The 21,941-nt window shown below is 37.1% G+C and overlaps 1 protein-coding gene across 3 annotated transcripts in view; it reads left to right on the top strand.

Moving 5' to 3' along the window:
* Window positions 1-21,941, top strand: part of LOC111248298 (uncharacterized) — a 72,163-nt gene that overhangs the window by 9,919 nt on the left and 40,303 nt on the right. For 2 of the 3 annotated variants that reach the window (XM_086982840.1, XM_086982837.1), the window contains exon 2: window positions 19,268-19,347. The exons of the other annotated variant lie outside the window; for it this stretch is intronic. The gene's annotated coding sequence lies outside the window, so the exon portion shown is untranslated. The remainder of the gene's footprint in view (window positions 1-19,267; window positions 19,348-21,941) is intronic. 3 annotated transcript variants of the gene reach the window in all.

Here is a 21,941-nt window from a genome sequence, read left to right as displayed (position 1 = left end):
ATTATAAACAGAACTTCAAGCCTCACCCAAAAAAAAAAGCCAACGAAATCCATTGAATTAATTAGAAAAAAACTTTAAAATGTGAACAATTCCCTTTGGTATATAATAGTCAACAATCAACATACGAGAAAATAAAAAAAGAAAGCAGACAACAAACAGAAACTGCCATTACTTTCCAATCATGCTTATATAATTCTTTCACAAATCGATCGAAGATAACGTTTATGGGTTCTCGCATAATTAAATTCCATCTTTTACCGATGTTTGGATCATATCTCGTGATGTTATGTAGTCCCCATCGGGGCTGATTTGACTCACAACCGGGATCGAACCATATTCAGACAAAAAAGCAAAGCGACGGTCTTTTCGCGAATCAATTTCAGCGATATTGATTAGTGGCGCATCAACCAAAGGTTGAAAAAAACTATTTTGCAAAAAAAATCATCTTTACTAAACTACTAACAGAGTTTTGATTATAATTTCTATCCTAGCTGCTATTACAAACTACCTTACTATCTTTTTTCATCTTTATTATTATATTTAATTCACCTGATTCACGGACGCGCCGACGTTTGTTATTGTTGCTTTCGTTGATCCAAGCAATATACTTATAGGTTTCTTTAAAGCTTTTGCTACATTCGTACTCCTTAGACACCTTATGTTTCATATATTTTCTCAATGTGGTGTCAATAGAGAGACTGTAACACTCGTTCTAATTTTACAAAGTATTAGGCACCTTCGGAACGCAAATCGTCATTTTCTGTGGCATGACACTTAGGTGGCTTGCAATAAATTCATTTTTTATAAATTTTGCGCTCCGAAGTCACAATCTGGTAAAAAAAAAATATGGTCCAAAAAACTCAATTTAAAAACGTCTTCTGTTTAAAGGCACAGATTAAATGAAGAAATATCTAATTCTACATGCATATTTACATTTAACATGCATTTTTATGACTCTAAGAACTTGCCTTAAGTTTAAATTTAAGTAAAAGGAACATTTATTCTACTTTGATAGAAAGTTTTTAATGCGGTAAGTAGCAATAGATCAAACAATACAATATGCGAATTTATTACGTTTGTATTAATACAAACATTGAATTACCAAAAATATTTTCCATTATGGCCTGCAAGCGTCTAAAAGCAGCAACGTTAAGATAAGACATTCCTCGTTCGGTAAATATCAGCCGACGCCGATCTTGGCGTTACGACAGAAAATAGTAACTTAATCATTCAAGGATATACGATTAGTTCACCTCATAGCCTGTGAGCTACAGTTAATGTCATGGATGTAGTTCATTTCAGTAGTCGCATTTACATACAATCCCGCTGACAGTGCTCTGACGCTAATGCGAGAAATGACCATCTCCCGTATAGGCTGACCTTTGACCCATGGGATTCTTGCAATCTTGGAACTGCCAAACTTTCAAACCGTTCAAAAATGACTTGGTTTCATAGAGCTGAGGATATACATATATATGGAATACACTCGAACTGTCATTTAAAAATCATCTCTCACAGGTTTGGTGTGCAACAAGCGCATTGCAATTTATAACGCTATATGTTGGATCCAGAGATGGCGGAGTTTTTGGAGTTAATGGGATTTGATTATGCACAGAGAACATATCACACTCTTTATAAATTATAGAAGCCAAGAAATAATCCCGACAACTCCTTGCTTGCGTAGGTATATTGAAGAATTCGGCTATAGGTAATAAGATACCATGTTTCCCCTAAAACCTCATTGTATGATTGTTTGTTGAAAATGGCGGTAAGGTGAGAGATTAAGTTCTCAACTCAATCAAGTATAGTTTTCTCGAACGAGGAACGCGGAGGGCATAGGAACCAGTTAACAATTCTACCAGGGTTATTTATATTTACGAATAAATACTAAAAAGACTCAAGAAATGTTTATCATCTACGAGAAAGTGCCGTATTCAAGGTGAGTTTCGCTACAGGTAAGTATCTACTAATAGCTACGTGAAACTATGAGAGCTGGATAACTGTGCTTTATGGAGACACTAGCTGGCAATGCTGTGATGATAAAAAAAAAAAAAAAACTGTATGAAAAAGATGATAAAACTGTATTATTGAAAAAAATAATATTTATAGTATCGCCTGTTCTGATCATAACGAGACAAGGGGACGCTTGTAATTGCTTTAGTCTATTATTCATCTGGCACTCTTAGTGCCATCTCGTCGGATGTAAACCAGCGTTCGGCTATGTCCACAGAATCTACAAAAATTGGCTCATGGCATTCTATTATTATTATTATTACTATTAAAATGTTGTAAACGATTCCTCACTGCTTTTTATTTTGCCAATCAATGTAAAGCAATCCCCAGGTGTTTCCGTCTCACACAAAAGCGTTTCGTTTTAGGGACACAACTTTAACCGAAATGTGGATACGCAGCTTTATTGTAATGATTTTAGAATGATCTGAACGATCTTGGCTCGAGCCTGAAGTCGATTTTCACTTGAATGCTATTGACAAAAGTTCGTCGCACCTTCATTTATTAATCACAATTTGCATGACTTGAAACAGTGCTGCCTCCTAAATTTCTTTTGTACCGGTGTTCTTCTATGTCAGCTACTGGTTACAAAATTGTATTGCTCGTTGTCGTGAATCGAGTTTGTCTAGAAATTGTGACAAACGTAAACAAGTTCTAGCTGAAGACCGTGCCGGAGCAAGAAAGAGACCGTACTTGTAACTTAAACTACAATTGTTTAAAGGCGCGAAACTTTAAATTAGAAAGACTAGTAGGAAAATATTATTTATAGGCATGATTATTAAGATAAATTGGTTGTATTAATTTTAAAGCCTTCGTCTTGAAAACTCTGTAGGACACTACCACTAGTAAGACAGACCTAGCTTGCAGAAGAAACTCGTTTTAGAGTCCGGCATAGAGCTGTAGTCATCTGCCATATTCCGAGGAACGCCTACTTACAAAAGAAACCTTACGGCAACCACGATGCCGAGAATTCCATTATGATGATATCCTACAGTATCTAGCAATAATGACATCAGGCATACTTACATAGCAGTAACACGCCATTTGAAGTAACACACTGAATTTTTCCCGAACAACGCCCGCCTATTTGCAGAGGCTTTTTTTTACAGTACTAAACGGTGTTATACTGCACGATGCTAAGTTGATTTGTGGGTTAATTCGAGGTACACAGATCCTCCAAGAATACGAACAGATCTTTGAAACAACGGTGGAACAGCTCCACCAAAATCTACCTATCCTAAAAGGGACGGCTGAAAGTCAGCTATGTTTTCATGGGTATTGCCATTGGAAGCAACGTTTACATCTTAAGTTTTTCTTAGAAAGGATGTGCCATTGATGACGACAAGTTAGCATTAGCATCATCAGTAACCTTAACCTGCCCTGCTTAGAACGTTGTTGAGCCTTGTTCCTGACTTGTCTGAAGTCTTCGTTAGTCTTTGTAATAATTTTTTATTTTGCAGCCAGCAATAAGACTGGATTATTCAGACTATCTATGCAACTATAATATAAACGCTTTACACTGCGACATTCAGACCTAATATTAAGACGAGGGAAGAGGGCAAGAGGAGGAGGGAAAATGCTGCTGACAGCAAGAATGGTAGGGGTATGCGAAGCGTAAAAAGTAGTAGTTTCTAGGCTTCGGCCATTCCGCTCTATCAAGGGCATTTACGCACGTGTAGTAACCTCTTTGGTGTCGATGTAGTGACCAACAACCTGTGCGCTCAGCATTGGAAATTTAAAAAGGACTTAATTTAAATATATAGGTATGCCGAATGTATTTGAAACAGCATTAGGCAAGAAAAGTTTGCTAGTGGATAGCAAGAAAATAGTGTCGTATACAAAATCGGTTTTTCATATACGCTGGAAACTACGAAGGGAGCTTTTGAAATGGATTTCATTTCCTTCTTCTCGAAGATTTTGAAATTTTTCATCATACGCATATAGACCGAGAATGTTTTTGCTGTTAAACTGTTGGTCATTTTGGCAAGTTGTTCGCTCAGTTATTATTACTATTCATGTAACTATCATAGTTGTTACCGCAGATCTCTAAAGAGAAAATAAGCGTAGAAGATACGGACTTCAGCTGATGAAGTGATGAAAAGAACCAATGTTGTTGCCAGTAGTAGTAATAAGAAACCTACACGAATGTATACAAGAAAAGTAGCAGAAAAATATCGTACCTAAAGGTGAGAGCCATGCATTGTACCTTGCCGAAGGCAGGTGCGCACAATTAAATCAGTGCAACTGACATCGCTTTCGAACTAATACTTCCTGTCACTTCAAGTAGAGTAATCAGTCATAGTTTTTTTTCTTCGCAGCATATTTCAATGTACCGAGAAGACGGTTCGCGTGATTATTGTTCACACCAAAATCAACCTTATGACCTTATGATAATATATTAGTCGATCCAGCATCATAACAGCTGTTGATGTTGCTCGTACTGAAAGTGTAAATAAAGCCTTTGCCTAGAAGGTGGCTCATTTTCTTTTAGTTAAAAGAAGGTAAATAATAATGAATTACTCCAGCTAAAAGGCCGCTCGGCTCGCATCGAAGGCAATTAGTAATACATGATTCCCTATGTTTAAAGAATGCTTTTGGTTTACATGTCTATCTACTGTAATTCCTTCTTATCTGGCTTTGGGTACAGTGATGAACTTTAAGCTATTAGAAATTAACGACGGCTTGAACAGCTTCTTTTGGCATTTTTTGTTTAGCATTTTTAGTTATTTGCTCTATGTAAACAAATCCTTGGAGTTAGCTCTTTGATGTATACTTTTAAGGACTTGTTTCCGCTGGAGTTCTAACCAGAGTTGGTCTTGCTGGACTTAAATGGTGTTTCTCTAACATAGCCATTATTCAAGCAGCTTATAACTTGAACAATAATTCCTTATTCTTCTCAGCTGCCAACTTTTCCTTTATACCTTATTTTAATTATAATTATTCATTTCTGATCATAATTTGTGCCAACCCTGAAAGTACGCATCTCGCAAAATCGTTCCTCGAAGGGTTCAGAGGAGCGTAAATGAAAAAATCCTCCCAACAGGCCCCCTTAAAAGATTCCATATTCTTCACAGACATTCATGGAGTTTGGTCTAAGTATTGTCACTTTCGGACGGCGAGGAACATGACAACTGACCACACTATCCTCTTGTTGTAGTCACTGCAGCTGCTAAGTGAAGCGTTCTCCGACCGATTGAGAATTAATTGAGTTCATCATTTTGAACAAGGACTTTAAGACTTACCTTCAGTTGCCTATAAAAATAGTAGATGCTAATTATTTCTCGTGCGCTTTTAAAAACGCTACTAACCCTACCATTAGATTGAGTTCAGCCGCTTTAATTTATTGTAATTCTCGAAAAAATGAACAGTCTTCTGTAGTTAAATAACTCATAGTATAACACTTCCTTCTCATCCCAGCATACACAGAGGTGCAGCTTTTAAACCATAAATACTGTTGTCGCAACAGGTCAATACTGCGTCGCTAGTAAAGCTATTGTATTAAATTAACTTTTAAAGCAAGCAACAAATGTCATGTTGTCAGGCGTTTTTTTGTTTCTAATTTTTACCGAGCTTCTTTTTGGATATTTTCTAGAGCATGCAAACGACACCTGGAGAGCTCCTAGCTGTGCAGAGAGCCTTCGAGTCGACTGGGCCGCAGTTCGTTGTTTAGGTTGAAATTTCCTATTCTGGAGCGACTAGGCCAAAATTGCACTTGCTGCATATTCTTCTCCACTTCGCAAACAGATGCTTTTGGCTCAGTAGTTACTTTCCTGCTTAGAAGATAGCAAAGAAAATAATGTCGGATATGTGTTTCTTTGATTGAACGCATCGAATCAAAACTTTTGATGACAACAGCTTAGTAAAAAGAATGGAACACAGGCCCGACACCTATTCTACCCAAACATCGTTAATTTGCAGGCATAACTACAGCATGTAGTAATCCCCGTGATAATTTAGTGGGTGATGTATTTGCCTCCTAATCTCAAGGACACATTGTGATCTAGGTTCGAATCCGGGCATAGACACCCCTCGTTTGGTACCGGGAGCTAGCCGTCCGGTGGGATGCCCAGCGGCGATACTGGACGTTAAACTCTCGTAATAGTTCTTGTATAATTAGTAATTGTGCTTAACACTATCGTACCAATTTCACCATGTCTTTTAAAGACGCCAGCTAAAATATAAATTAATGTGGTTAATAGATTTAAGAATATGTTACAATACGAGAAATAATAAATGTCTGTCGTGTCAGGCGAACACATCGTTTATGGCATTAAAGCGCGCAACATCGCATTCATTATGAGTACATTTCGAAGATTCTTCGAAGCACACGAGAATTTGATTACGTTTTACTACACTCGAAAACCCTCAAGGTCAACACTTCTCTACACTTAATCAATTGTTTGCTTTACTGTAACACTAAGCTATACGTGTGACAAATCTGTTTTGTCATACAAAAATATACGTGGTCACATATCGAATACCAGTAGATGTCTGAAACATTACACAGAAAAACGGAGATCCTACTTTATTTTTTCCAATATGCGCATGGAACCAATATAACGGCTAGTATCAACACCCTGAGGACCGTATAGATGTGCACATCTTGCCCGTTGCTATAATACAAAGTATTGCAAATTTAGGGACAAATAATTCCATTGGACTTCACTTCATTCACTAAAATAGAAGTGGATGACCTCACTAAACCTTCCAAACAATCCACATCGCTTTTAGTTATCGAGCGTTTTTATTGTGTAAGTCTTTAGGATTATATTGCACAAATAGATAACTATATAAAGAAGTATAATCATTTAGTACACCATAGCTATAGAATTATTTTATTCTCGTTTTATTTACTCAACTGAAAATTACATTCAGTCCTCTGTCTAGCATCATACTGAGGTAATTCAGCCTTACACAAGATGTGCTAGACGATTATATTTTTGTGCCAGAAAATAATCGATTGTAGTATAATAGGTATAATGCCATAAGCTAACGGAACTGTTCTTTAAGTTCTGCTTAAGGAATCCTATGATCACTTACATAAGTTCATTAAATTTTAAACTGCTTAGAGGACTTTTCTTAAAAGGCAGTTGTAGTCTTCATATACTTCAATCATTGTACTCGACTGTCGTTTAGTCCACGTCATCTGCTTACCAAGCAATAGGACCAAAAAAGAAATCTGACCTTGATTCTTACTAAGTAATTTATTGAGGTTTACTATAGCATGTTTCCCTATGTATCTAATTTTACTTAGGCTCCCTCTTTACTAGAAGGTCACCGTATTTGTAAATTGAGTGTGTAGATTTTAGAGGTTTTGCTGCTTTTATGCGGTACTTAAATACCTGTTCGTCTTTATTTCGACACTCTTGTCTCTTTCCCGGCTTGTTTCCAAGCAAACACTTCGTTTTCGAATTCGTTGATCTTTATCTACAATCGCATTTCGCGCGAAACTGCTCACCATTTTACATCATAATATCCTTGAATTTTTTTCCCGTTTAACATTCTCTCTTCACAAATCTACAACATGTACGTATTAAAAGCACTACGTTATTTTTACGTTATTCGTTGAACTACGCTTTGGGCCCCTTCACTAGTGCGCAACAGTGGGTACAATCTCAGTAAGCACCCTTGTCCAAGAAAGCCCAGTATCGAAGTTTACTCAAGAAAATATAAATCTGACTATGAAAAACCCAGAAAAAATTGAAATATAAAACGTAAAAAAGCTTGTGGGTGCTGGGTAACAGATAAATAGCAGTCTGTGGATATTTAATAAAATTATATCCTGAGGGTTTTAAAAGTAATTTGCAAAATGAATCGTTACGTTGTAGGCAAAGAAAAGTAAATAACGAGAATAACCAATTAATACATTGATATCTCTTTAAGCATTATAAGTCTAAGGGCAACAAAAAACATTAGCACTCTTACAAAGATTTATGGGATAGCTCAAACATACTAGACAAGAGGCAACTTATTAATACAGAGCACAGAAATAAACGCAGTTTAAACTAATTAACAACACTATATTGTATCTAGGGTTTTAGGTCAGTTAAAATTCTCCCAAGCTTCGCTCTAAGTCCTATCGGATGATCTATCTATGAGGTAAATCATAGATAATAGAGAATATTTTTTATGGATTCTGATTAAATACATAAACACATACAACTTTATGTTGGATTCGGCTGGGCCTGATTCCACTGAGACGCACCCTCTCCCTTACGCTTCACGGTTATATATGCCTTTATTGTATCACACTATTCAGACCAACCTATCCGAAGAGTAGCCTCCAGTCTACCGCGTAATGAAATACGCAATAATTAAAGATCAAAGCATCTAAACAAGACCATGATTTACTTCAAGTTCAGTATAAATATAAACGAATACGAGAACTGCGTATTTTGGCCTACAAATGCGCTCAAAGTATTACTTTCCCTTATCTTCACCTGTTTTATTACAACAGTTCGCTCTTCTAGTTATTGTGGAAAACCAAGCTACTATTTTATTGTGGCAAAAGAAAACGCGTCATTTTCACAGTTTTAGCGAGAATCACCTATTGTCCAATAATCTTTTCGTGTAACCCTAAATCGCCAGTCCACGGCACCGTAAATCTATATATGGCTGCAGAAAAATAGAGCAGGTTCGTCCATAGTAAAACGGTGCAAATCCACGACCGACAAAAAGTAGCGTGGATTTATAGGTTAATCGACGACGCCCAAAGGTACGTGTCCGACGAACGTTCCGCTTCTGTCAGGTCGTTTACGAATAAATTTGATGTGAGTAGGGATACCACGCCATAAATTATCGACGAAAACCTCAGTTACATGTTGGAGGTCAAAGAAGTCAGATATATGCCAACTGAAACCAAGAACCGAAAGATTTTATCTCGTTCATTACCTTATGCCGTTTACTTCATAGTTCCCTTAAGAATGAAGTGGCAGGTCCCTTTTTATTTTTCTCTGACAGTAAAATAATTAATGAAAAAGTTAACTGCAGAAATGATGGCTAGGTTGCTCATGATCCACAGCATACGCCGATTGCGGATAACAACAATTTTACGGCCAGTGGTCATATTCCAAATGTGATGTTCTGTATTGAAGACTTCACCCCACCGTACTTCTTCCACAAGCGGCAAACGTGTTGATAAATAAGCTGGTCTGCATGTTCTATGCATCGTTTATTCATGCATAGCTAAAGCGTTTAGAAGAAGGTCACATATCTTCCAGTAAAATGGTCTGGCCAGTTAAAAGGTCTGGGTTGGTCAAATGGGGTGCTAACGCGCTTGCCTACTAAACTAAACGAAACATGAGCTGGTTTAAGTTTGAAAACGGTGTCTGAAGCAATATCTAACGGCATACGTACTAGACGCAAAACAAAAAGATCTTCACTTACATTCGAAGGCAGGTGTGAACATACTTTGTTTTATTCTGGAAGGAGCTAAGCATCGAAAGCGAATCTTAACGGCAACACCGGACGAGAACTCGAAGTATTCTCTGTTTGGGCTTGGGTGCTTGAGAATATCAACGGATTCTAGAATGATATGTCCGTTTGTAACTTAGGTTCGAGTACGCCGGATTACTATGTGTAAAGTGTTGTCGAGCGAGAGTTCAACAAGCTTCAGGATAACGTTGATTCGCTCGCTTGTAATATCAAGAAAACGTTTCTATATTTGCATACGGAACACTGATTGAGCATCAGCCCGCGATCATTTAAGTCCTAAACTGAAGCTCTAATACCGCGGTGAATGGTGGATAAACATGCCTATTAGGAGTGACACTTTCAGCGCATGCAAGTAGTTTCATTGAACTACCTATTTTTTTTTAAGTATAGTCTTAGAAACAAAGTGTTAGAAAAATTCCGAGTTCAAGTGAGCGTTCCTGTAAATTGAAAGTCCACTATTTAATTAGTGTGAACTCACAAAACGCAATTGATCAACCATTATTTGCCGATCTTTAAAGCCTTCAAAAAGGAATAAGCTGAAAAAATATTACAAGGACACGTTGCCAATTTCAACAAGTCTCTAAACCAAAGAGTAGGAATTATTGTTGACCAATACTATCTCTACATTGTACGTGAGTATAAGACGTATTAGGTGTACTTAATTTCAGCACCTAAGACGTATTAGTATCAAAACTACACATGCAAAAAAATACTCGTGTACAGTTGTTCTCTTGGAAACGCGCGCTTCAGTAAACAAAACAGTTTTATCCATAAACAAACTAAAAACAGAGCATCATCATAGATAGACTATTTTCCGGCAGGCACTCCACTTTCTTTTACTTTTGTAAACGAGGAAACGATTGATCTCTAACGGCCCCTTGGTACTGTTCCGTCTTTAAACGAGCCAGTATACGTCATTGAAATGTATGTTACTAAGATATCTACCGACTTAGTCAAGCCGATTGGGGAAAGATAATTAGATGTATGTGCGCTGTTAAGCCGCATTTAGTTTCCTTATCTAGCGTCTAGTTTGAAAAAGAAGCACAATTCGGAAAAATATGTTTGTCATACAGCCGAGTTGCCCCTATGCAACAGTGATCAAGGTTCCAGTTCAATGAAAACACTTTTGAAAAAGCAAACGGTATGGATACTTTTGACGTCTTTCTTCCAGCTTCCTTATTAATGTTTTACTTAGCGTACGTTGTTGCTCTCCGAATAAGCGCATCAATTGACTAGGAAAATGGCATCAATAGAGCGGATATGCGTGTGAAGTACGTTAGGAACGCCACAAAGGAGCGGTATTGGGGTCCGACTTTCCTACCGAGCCTGAGGAAGGATCTTAATCAGTTAAGCACAGGGTGGCTGCGTTAGCTATTTTAAATGGTTCAGATGATCGCCTAGTGGGTAGTCTTCTAAATAGATTGTAATACGAATAATGTTGCAATTAATTGCTAAGGTATGTCACATTTTATTTCCACGCCCCCTTAGCTAATACGAGCATTGTATTTTGCTATGTTTTTGGTCTTTTTTCTGTGCCCTTTCAAAATGGGACAAGAACTCTTCTCTTAGAATGACTTTTCAAAAGACGTTCTAGCAAAAAGGCTACCGGAAACCATAAGCCGACTACCATAAGCGCTACCTGGTCCATCCGAACGTGGTGCGAAAGGCAATTTTTGTTCTAGATCAGAAAATTGCCTTTTCGCATTTCAAACTTTGCGGGCTTTCGTTTTTGAGCCTGTTGCAGACGACACCCTGTGTTTGATCCTACACTATGGTCTGATCGCACGCCACCCGGTTTGTAGCTGTAAAATTAATTATGCCATTCGATTCTGTAATACCTGTCAATTTGGCAGTAGTTTAAAAGATATTTAATGCTCAAATGATGTTCATGCTTCTAAATTAGCCCTTTAGAGATACAGCGATATCTTCTTATTTCACTACATAAGGCATTGAAAAGACTTGTACTCTTGGTTTTATACCAAGCGCAAAACGCGATTTTTCTTTTGTTTTGGCGAGCCAGGTGGTTTTCCTCTCAAGACCTATGAAGTAATATTTATCGAGATTACTGGTGTAAGAAATTATCGATGGATTTGTAAGAAGTATATATTAGCAGTATGCGTATATTTTCGTCTTTGAGCTTCCAAATATCTTTTAGAACAAATGTCCAGAGCGAGTGACAAAGTAATTACATTTTCTTTCACACAAATTACAGCGATGTCCCTTTGTCAGTTAGAATTGCGTGGATGCTATATCTGCACGCAAGTTTTGAACAAAACGGATTAGTGAACTTAGCCTTAATAAGCAGAATGGTATATATTCTGGCTACTAAACCATCTTATTGATTTGAAAGAATTTGCACTGTAGATACATTCCAGCTTTATAGAAGTATTTATAAAAAAGAGACGTACTTATGAAATAACAATTCATGGTTATATATTTAACTAAATTCTTTCTCATCAATACTATTTGTAAGTTAACTTAAAAGACTACCGTTTAAAACTTCAGCCATTTAATGAAAGGTTATTAATTCACAAAATATAAATTTTCCGTTGAAATTATCTAAACAAATTGGCATAAATCTATGATTCGCACCAGAAATTTCTAGACATTGACCATAAAATAAACCAGGTCGATGTCCATACGGCATTGACTGATGTAACCCTCAGACACTGCAATTTTTCAAAATAACTTCTTTCAAAAAGCGAAATTAGTAAAAAGGCTGTTTTCCACAGGGTTACTTCTCTTTTCCCGAGGGAATTACATAGACTGTTTATTTCGTCGGTTTACTAAACAGGTTCACAATTTGAATTTTCTTATTTAAAAAATTGCTTGTTGAAGACTCTGTATATCCCAAAACCATTATTGAGGTTATCCAGGAAATCTTCTACGCTTTTGTAACAAAACCAAGCATTATCTGCGCATACGGAAGGAACATTTAGACTATTGGACATAGCTGGATTTCTACATAACAGATGTGCAAGTAAGTTTGCACTGTAAATACAAGACGCTTAATGTGCGAACTATGTCATCTTCACTTCTCTCAAAGTTTGCTTGAAATATTATAAGCACATAATACAGGTAAAAAAAAAAAAGTAAAATTCTAAGCGAGGAAAAGCAATGAAAGCTATTTGCGTTTTTGACTGTAGAATCCACTTGAATGCGCTAAATAGAAATCGATGTTCGGGCTCGCTCCGCTACTACGATATTATTAGTATTATTATAAAACATCAAGTGAATTCTTGCATCGCTCATACGATAAACAATTTCTAAATAAGTACTTGCTAAGTGAAATTACACTTTGTTGAACCAATTCGGATGATGCGGTTTTTTGAATTTCGTTCATCTTTCTTATACGATACAAAACATACTGAGATACTCCCAACTGGAAAAATTAAAAAAGCTTGAGAGCAATCCAGTAATTTCTACTTTGCAATATGTGGCATTGGAAGAAATTGCACAGGTTTCGATACACAGACGAACATGTAAACTCTGCATGTGGGTTCCTAAAACGACACAGCGGGATGCCGAATCTGATCTTCCCTGTCGGGAACCATGGTTTCACCACTCGGTGGAGCCTGGCTTAAAACGAGCGGCTCCCACAGAGATGTAGTGCACAACCTTCTCGTTGGTTTAACAGTTAATTGAACTCCGAATTTGGACGAGCTACATCGTAGACCCTGAAATGTAACGTGAAGTGGGCAACGCACAGTGAACACAGCTTTTGTCTGGTTTGTGAACCCTTCACAATCAATTGGTTGGTTTGCACTCTGTCGTTCTATTCTCTGCAAAACAAAAATTGTCCTTCAGCTGATAGTAGCGTATTCAAAAAAGGAATGACCTAAAGTAAATATAGCAGTTTTCAGAAACAACAAATTCAACATTTTATAATAAGGTCATATTGTAGATTCTAAAAAAACTGTAATAATCTGAGCTGCAAATAGAGAGCTATTGCTGAGCAAGAACGATGCTTAGAGAAGGTACTGACGGAAACTGAAGATGAAAACGATTTGACGAATAGAGTTTATTTTTGTCATTTTTATGCATCCTTTACGCATTCGCTACATTTTTAATATTGCTTGTATATTTTTATTAATAACTCATTGTAGTGATTTTAGATCCTTTGCTAAAAATCAATTTTAGTCCATTTTCCAATTGAGTTCCTTTTATCAGGCAGTCGTCTTCTAGCAGCAATCTTATATTTTCATGGTTCATTTTTATTTTGTAAAACGCTGGCATGTAAATAAAAGAGATATGTTAAAAGAGAGGCACAATTAGTTAAAACAATATGCTTATAGCTTTTTCAAACTCCTTTCAACTAAATATGGTTGCAAATAAGAAATGTGCAACTGTATAACTTACTCCAACCGGAGCTCGTACATTCCGCTATAAACACTTAAGAAGCTATTTTCCGAAATAAGCTTTACAAAATGTACGTCTATTTAATTAGATAAGTAATTTTAAAGCGAACCTTAAGTAAGGAACAGTTTAGAAGTGTCAGTTGTATACGAAAATAGGGATACACAAACTGTTCAGTAAGCCTTATAGCCATATATATATATATATATATAGAAAAGAGGAAAAGAGCATGAACTAACAAAATGTACTTTATAAAAAGCTGTGATGGATTGTACCATTACGCTTTACAACATTTAGTTACACCGTTATCATTTCAAATATCCTGTAGTGATCCGTATGTATCTCATTGTCGCTTACACAAAATCTTCTTCTTAAAATGGTGTTGGCATAATTGATGAACCGGCTACAGTTCGTATACGTATTAGCATAAGCATATAAAGAAGCGGTGCTTGAGAATGTCGCTTGAAGGAGGGGTGCAGGAAATTGGTCGCCACTTCGGACAGGTTTCGTCGTTTCATCTTTGAAAATGGACTTGACCATCACTTATTTAAGGATCGTTATTCATAGCGAAAGATAGAGAGCGACGCTGACTGATAAGTGCTGATAGACTTGGAATGATCGGTAGTATTTTACGTAGACACATATATGCCATAACGCATAGCCGGCAGACCTTTCCTCACTTTTTTGCATATCACTGTGTCCTTTTTTTTTTTTTTTATTAAATGTTTTTCCTTGATTCGAGAGATGTTTGCTTTCAAACCACAAAGGATGAACTTCTGTGTCTATTCACTAGGAATCAAATGCCAATGTTTGTGACCGTTCTTTGTATTCCGTCAACCGCATCATACATGAGACCTATCCAGCCTGAGAAAGCTGTAACGCTTTTTCTATCGGGGCAGTATTGAGCTTTACGGCAAGTTCGCAATGCTGAGCGGGAGGAGGGGGGGGATAGTGTCTCCCGAGTGTCGTATTACATTCACCCCAATCTATCGGGAGGCCACCACCACGTGTGACAGTAGCAGATCCTTGCTTGTCGCCCACGTACCTATCTATCCCCACCGTCTTAGCTGCCTCTGTATTTTCATGCATCTGTATGTGCATAAAACATCTCGCATTAGAGGAACATTCTGTGGGGTATACATGCAACAAGCAGCAGGCAGCAGACTTACAGATTTGTGGTGACAGAAACGGCGCGAGTGATGCTTCAATTCTCTATCGTAATCACATATAACCACTATACTAAATGGTCGGTATTAGATGGTCTATTGCATGTAAGTTGAAAACAAGATGGCAGACAAGGTATCCGTGTCAGATCCTTGTTGGACTGAATGATCATGAGCAGAATTCATTAATTTAGAAAAAATCAATCTTTTCATAAAAATTACAGTGTCGAGTTACATCCAAATCACTACGGATTCTCAGTCAACAGAACACGGACGGCTTTATTGAAACTAGTCTAGGGTATAGTTCGATCAATCTATGTAGAAGCCTTAAAATTCAATTATCTCTGACAGCTGTATTGATCAATTGTATGTGTGTGTAAAATAAATGACATATCGTATTATTCCAATAATATTCATATGAGAAAGTTCACTGAAACTCTCGGCTGGGCTGGAAATTAGTTTTACATATCTCATGATCAGACGATAAAGCGTAGTTGAGTAAAGCTCAATGCAACGAACAATTCTCTTTCACCGGACTAACGCCTGACGACTCTTTTGTTGTTCACATCAACCATGTACGGTTGCAGTTTATGTAAGTGAGAATGTTATAAATGTTATACTTGAAACAGATCCATTAAATTGAATTTGAAACAGCTCAGTAGAACTTCTAGTACTATCAAAAATACAAGCCAAGTTAACGCCTGAACGATCTGATGAGTCCCGGCATGCAAAAAGTTGTTCGCTACCAACAAGTCTAAAAATATATTATATTAATACAAAAAAGAACAGTTTTATTAAATTTTACTATACCAAACTGGCTTTTATATTAAAGACCCTACTTCCATCTTTATTTACATTTGCTGAACTTCCTTAATTTTTCTCACATACAATGTTTCGTATAATGTAATCGTTTCGTATCAAGAAACTGGGCACATCATCTCCTTTTGTCACAGCCCGAAATTACTTTGATAGTGATCCTGTTAAGTGTATTTGCACGCCTGCCAGTACCATGTCACGAACAGTCTTCTAAGCCAGATAGACGCTCCTTGTTCCACTTGCATGGCGAATCATTTCAGAGGTGGCTTGTGCAGAACGTCGTTTGGAGGCTCTATTGAGGAGAGATAAACATAAGCGCGATTGAAGTGACAGAGGGCGTTGGAGACCGTCGTGGGGTACATTGGCCGAGAAGACTCTCAGTAGTCGTTCGGAGGGTGAGTGACTGCAAGTGATTAGGATCGACTCAATTATGCGGCCGGCCACATGCTTCTCCCAGTTGGATTTCTCATTTCTGACTATGAGACGTTGCTTAAGAGGGTAAATGGGCTGCCGGCTTTGGTAAGGTGAAAGCCGAGACCAATCAACAATAGGGCTGGCGTCGCTTGACACGTCGTTTTCTAAATAGAAGCATCCAATATTTACTGTTAGTCGCTCAGTTCTCACCAGAACGTGTGAAGCATTAACACCTTTATACTCAATGCGTCGTAAGCACTGAATAGTCTTTTTAGCATTTTCCTTTGAGCGAAAATTTCTGTTGTTATCGATGTCAATATGATCCGTAAATACCAATGACAGATTCTTGCGTGGGTAAGTTAATCTCAGATAAACAGCACGCGTTTTCGCAATTAATAATTTCCCTTAATACCTTTTTTCTAGAGTAATTCGAAATACACTGTGTATATGCGTATATACCTACATATAACTTGCTAGCAATGTTGCTGTTTACCATCGTTCGGTGAGAAATTGGAATAGTAGAGAAAAAGCAAATATGAAATAGAAAAGAGCGAACGTAAATTCAAAACCATTACGGCTTAAATTAAATATTAAGGGAAAATTATGGCAAAAGTTGACCACAATAAAACCCTGAGAACTACTTGTCGGTCATAGTAATGTAAGTTTTCCTTTTTATCTAAAATTGCTAAAAAATCCATATATATATATATATGTAAAAAAAATGTCACCCGATAAAGTCGAACCTACAGACGTTAGAATTTCTGTGTCACAGTAATGTTTTTAAATACGCATCGATAGAAGAATTAATTTTTCGTACAGATTTATTAGACAGCGTACTACAATGGGAATTTAGCAAATAGGGTAAAAAAAAATGCACTTAATACGTTTTCTAATAATTATGGTTATTGTATCGTGTTGTGTTTTTTGCTACGTCTGCAATATGTCAAATTTAATTATTATTAAATAGAAAATTTCGCCTTTTCCGAGAAACCATAAGTAATCGACTGCAACTGATCTTTCCCAATATACCTTTCAGAAGGAGCCTAATAATATAACAAAAAATAATATTGTAAGATATGTCAACTAGTAGAAGCTGATCAGTGTTGGAGAGAATCGATATTAGGTTTCCTGACACCGTATCAAGCTTAAATTGATGATTGTGCAGATTCTAATTCATATTACTAAAGCCATGGAATTGGTACGAATGCAATTATAGTATCTGCATAAAGTTCATTGCTTGTGAGTCCTTCATTAGCTAGTATAAAGTAGGAATGCTTGGAAATCCGGTATCGGTGGGTGCTTCCTAGACTCCTTTATTTACGTTCACCCATTTTTGTTCGTGAAGGTTCAAACCTTCTCTTATTGAAAATGTTACAGCTGGGCTCGGCCTGTTTTTAACTAGCCTAACTATAAGATATCGGACCACCGCCTTAATGAGACTTTACGAATTAGACAGAATACAAAAGTAATCAGGGAATAGCGCTTTGCTGGGCAAAGAATAATTAGAGTCTCAGGTTGCGTAATTGGAGGAGCTAAATTGCTGCCTTCACCTAGGTAAAAAGAAAAGCTACAAATTACTTATGGGGTTGCAATATCTAAAGTACTTGCCAGCTTTTAACCGGCCGATTTTTTCGCTGAATAACTTATAATCCTAAGGAATAATCACTCTACAGTTCTAAAAGCAGTCTTTGATATGTTTAATATGCTCGTGTGTCTAAGAAGTTATTGTACGCTATTCGGAATGTCCTCAAAAATACTGGAAACGCAAGCGTATGCCTTTATAAACAGCTCCTTAATATATCGTGTCTCGGCTCGAAGTGCATGGGAACTTAAAGAAAGAAGTTAATTAGAAATCCATTGAAGTCTTTGTAGATATACAACAAATAAGCACTAAACATTAATTTAGGCTGGAACTAAAGGTTCCGCTGATGAAGTAAACCTGTCTTCCAGCAAGACATTAGTTCACGTCGATAATAAGGTCAACGTTTCGGAAACGCATATAGCCTTTTTGAATTAACCATTAGGGATTCCATGTTTAATTTCGCAGCAATTTTTGAGGCAGTATAATTCTGCCTGCCCACAAACGTCTGGTGAAGGTCAATTCATGGGTTACAATCGGCAAAATGGAACTGAGCCGTATTTTCTATATAAATAGGTATCAGGGATGTTAGACAAAATATGAACTATTGTTTGTATTGAACAATTTCTTCTCGCGTACTGTTATACGTTGTGGTGGACGATCGCTATAACGGAACACTAATCCTGTAACACAGTAATAAACTTCATTTGCAGACGGTTTGCATCCTATGCTTCGAAATAGAAATCTCTAATGAAAATTCACAATCAGTTGGTACTTGTAGCCAGGCATTTCTGCGCATAGAGAAAGGGAAAAGGGGATGTACACTAGTAGAGATTTGTTTGTGTCAACTTGCATAAAAGATTCCCTTAAATAGTAGTGACGACTACGCGTCAAAATATTCCATTTTATTCTATATAATGAAAATATGCCAGTCCTAAAACGCTCTAATATAGTTTCATTTCGAACAGTTCCTCATTTTTATACGAAGCAAAGCAATTTTTCGGATATTCTGTACACTTCAACCTCTAATGATAAACTGATGTAGGCGGCGCCCTTTACGCGGCTCCTAAAACTCACATTACAATGCAGTTAGTCAATACATAGCAATGGCGACGAGGTCGTTGGGCAGCTTCTGTGCTAATACAAATGGGTAGTAGCTAGCAAACAGTCGCTAGGCACCGATACAGAATAAAGATCGAGGTTGAAGGCTATTCGGGCTATGCCCGAAGACATGGCATTACGATCCACTTTCAGCAATCGCGCGAATTTGGTGTCCTCCCTTATCTATTAAGCAGTCGGCATTTTTTGCCGATGTCTTTCATTGTGCTTTTTTGTCGTCGCTTTCCTTAGCCAAATCGCGGAACTCTTTGAAGTAAGCTCGCATTTCGACACCTGCTGATACCATCGCTCGGCGGCATTACTTTACCTGAATGGCTTCGCTCTGCATCACAAAAACCTTAGTCAGTCTCAATGCCGCGTCTGCTGTCTTTTTCAGAATCAGGATCCTTCATCCGCGAATCTCTTACGATTCTTCGACCCACTTAACACACAGTTGACAAGCAATACCGGCAAAATGTAAGCGACGCTATGCATAAATTCTATTTTTGACGTTATTCTTTGCATATAAGCCCAATTTCGGTGTGGCTAGGACATCTTCAACAAATTTACTGATCTTCCTAAAATATATATAATAGTTCTAAGACCTACCTTCACAATACGTTCCGTTGGGATAACATGAGCAAAAGTTAATTTGTTTGATTAATTATATTTAAGAATACATGTAGTATAGAACGCTAAATAGTTAAAGAGCATGTTCGGCAAATAATGCCTTTAGCTGTATAATTCGTTTAGTCTATATACGACCTCATAGTTACAAAAGTGTAATTAGCCAGACCAACGTTAGATAGACAAATATTAATCGACTTTAATTTGGCTCCTTCGTTTGCATACTTTGCAAATGCTCATGTTCGACCTAGAACCGTACGCGTGCTTAACGATCCTAGGTGCTGCGAACCTCTACCAGAACTCCTAAGATCTGTTCTCAATGACCTAGCCTGTGGCAAGGAGTGTCTTGTATTTTTTTAAATTGAAACTTTCTTTAATCCGTTGGAACATGGAAAACGCTCACGATGCCAGAGGTATCGTAAAGATTTCCTTTAGCCACTTTCATTTTGTAGTCTATTTCCAAAAGACCAACAACATTCCCGTCTATGGAACAAAAAGCACAGTACTGTAGTATTTTTATGCACTGTAGTATTGGCTCTAGTTAATATTGCAAACATAGAGGCATCTTTATAAAACGCAAAGTAGTTTCTACATCTGTCCAACGGTCGCAAAGGATTTTTTCGTTTTAACAATCCCGTTGTTCTTTAATTCAAAGATAGCTTTAATCCATGTAGAGTAAAGAATACTCGGGCGATGACTCAATTAAGCTTTGATGACGGCGTAGTAGTAGTAGTAGTAGTAGTAGTAGTAATAATTATTAAAATGGTGAATAGAATGAACGAGAGATTTTAATATAGCTAGGAAGATTAGGCAGGGCTACATAAGATACCATTAAAACGAGATACTTTTAGTAATTCCTTATTTAAGGTATCACTAAGGTTTTATCATCATCAAGTGGTAGGATGATTCCAAGCTATTTAGTAATGGCATAAAATCGTACATATTGTGATGTACATTGATGAACTGGAGATAGATTTGCCACTAATACATATATGACAACCAAGATTGTTCAAACTAATCAAAAAATTATAAAGTAATCGAGCTTTGAACTTTTTAATAAAATCACATTTTGGATATTTTCTGTTCTAGTACTTCATCACTGCACTACTAGCCAGTTTATTTTATGGCGGTGTCTTTATTTTATTCCGCTCATTCAGTTTTACGGAGATTAAATTATTGAAGTGGACGAACTGATTCAGAGTGCATTGTCACATGAATATGACACGGAAACATTGAGCATCCTGATGCTGTTCTAACTGCCTATTCTACTGAGAGAAATTAGCCGTTAGCTATTGTGATTGCTCTTCACTTCAATATTTGATGCCGTATCGTGGATACACTCCCCAGAGACTATCCCGTATGTCCCATATAAAAGAATAACCAAAAAAGGTGAAGTCAATAAAAGGAATCATGGTAGTGGAGATCATAATTATTATCATCGAATTATATATACCACTAAGACTGCCTCTTTAAAAGTCGAGCAAAAGCTGCCAGCATCGCTGTGAATCATGCTTTACATATCATCTTCTCGTATCAATATCTCTTCAATACCCGCTTTATTGCGACAGATAGTGATCTCATGCTTACTTTAATCTTGAAATTTCATGTATATCAAAATATATATATATATATATACAAGAAAGAAAAGTGTCTGACCATTGTTCATTAAATAACATTGACGTATAGAGTTATATTTTCAGAAACTTGCCTCACATTAAACGTTAATTATAAGTAGGCTAGCTGGTGCAGGAGTAGAAAAATGTTTGGTGAGTGTTCTTGTACAACTGGTTGACTGGAATACAGGTGTATTATCATTATTATTTTACATGTCGATCCAAAAATCGCTGATTCCCTTCATTTACAGCGTTTAGCATACTTGCGTTTACTTGTGCTTAGGATAACATTATGGCCCCCATCTTTCTTTGGGAAACCATATTTTCATTTGCTATTGCTTTCTAGCTCCCGGCTGGCAGTCGATGAAGTGTGCAACATTTATGCCATGTATTTTCGGTGGTTATAATTTAACGCAGGGCAACTCCGATACATCAAAGAATCAAACAGGAAATCGACAAGCGAATAACCCAACTGTGATATTTCAAACACATTTGAGCATGCAAGCATGCAGATGATATTTTTGAAAAGGTACTATTAGGTATGGAACGGCGAGTCTACAGTCACATAGTTGGTACACTAGAAGCCAAATTTTGACTACTTTGTATTTTTATAAGGATAAGCAAAACTTTAATTGTATATGCTTTTCTCCTAAAACATTGACAAGGTTTTCTTCTTTGAATATGTACGAATCTCAAATCGACTCAAGACCTTAGCTTGGAGCCATAACCAGCTTACGAAATGGCCTCCTACAGTGAAAATCAATGGTAAGCATAGTTCGCTAGAGAGACGCTCATAGAACGTTCCCTGAGACTCTTGCATGGATCCACTTG

The sequence above is a fragment of the Varroa destructor genome, unplaced genomic scaffold (genome assembly GCF_002443255.2).
Source record: "Varroa destructor unplaced genomic scaffold, Vdes_3.0 BEIS01000003.1, whole genome shotgun sequence".
Classification (NCBI taxonomy): Eukaryota; Metazoa; Arthropoda; class Arachnida; order Mesostigmata; family Varroidae; genus Varroa; species Varroa destructor.
The sequence above is the reverse complement of the archived record's forward strand: the minus strand, read 5'-3'. Positions and strand labels throughout refer to the sequence as shown.